Source organism: Plectropomus leopardus, unplaced genomic scaffold (genome assembly GCF_008729295.1).
Source record: "Plectropomus leopardus isolate mb unplaced genomic scaffold, YSFRI_Pleo_2.0 unplaced_scaffold78262, whole genome shotgun sequence".
In the NCBI taxonomy this organism is placed as follows: Eukaryota; Metazoa; Chordata; class Actinopteri; order Perciformes; family Serranidae; genus Plectropomus; species Plectropomus leopardus.
The window spans coordinates 1-769 of NW_024686202.1; the positions used below are offsets into that span (position 1 = coordinate 1).

At 45.1% G+C, this 769-nt stretch overlaps 2 non-coding genes across 2 annotated transcripts; both read left to right on the plus strand.

Annotated features, from left to right (window-relative positions):
• The first annotated feature begins 295 nt into the window (after window positions 1–295).
• On the plus strand, window positions 296–368 carry trnav-cac. The gene has a single exon. It is a non-coding gene; the product is annotated as a tRNA-Val (tRNA).
• Window positions 369–631: 263 nt separating this feature from the next.
• Window positions 632–704, plus strand: trnav-cac. The gene has a single exon. It is a non-coding gene; the product is annotated as a tRNA-Val (tRNA).
• The last annotated feature ends 65 nt before the right edge of the window (window positions 705–769 follow it).

A 769-nucleotide genomic window follows, 5' to 3' on the forward strand; every position in this document is an offset into this window, starting at 1 on the left:
CTTTAAAAAAAGTGGGGGAAACAGCGCCACCACAATTCCACCTTTGGACAAAAATATATTGCATCTGTAATAATAATCACTACCATAGACAATGAATGGGAAAAGTTAGTAAAGTTAGTGTTCACTATATCCGGCTCCTGCACGAAAGGTCCCCGGTTTCGAAACCGGGCGGAAACCTATGACACGTTTTGGAACAACTTGTTGTTTAAACTGTACAACGTGACCATAGGTCTCTTTCAGCACTTATTAACCAAGCATGGAAGACTAATATCTGATGTGGCTTGACACAGCATGTGTTTCCGTAGTGTAGTGGTTATCACGTTCGCCTCACACGCGAAAGGTCCCTGGTTCGAAACCGGGCGGAAACAATAAGAGGTTTTCATTATCATGTCTCAAACATCACACATGTCTGTGTGGTCTGATGTCCTGACACCGAATGACTAGCTGCTGCTGGCGATGATCAAGAGGTCTGTAACTTCTAATGTGTCCCTAAACGTGGCCCTCAGGGGGAGTACATGTGTGGTGGTGTGCTGTTTGGCGGCATGTCGCAGAACATGGAAATGTACTGCTGGTATAAATCTGGTCAGGTGGTCCCACAGCTTTGACATAGAAAGGCTCCCATTGATATCACGTTTCCGTAGTGTAGTGGTTATCACGTTCGCCTCACACACGAAAGGTCCCCAGTTCAAAACTGGGTGGAAACATTGATAGACTTTAATTATCATATCTCAAAAGATCACACATTTCCTGACGCCTCATGACGCCTCTG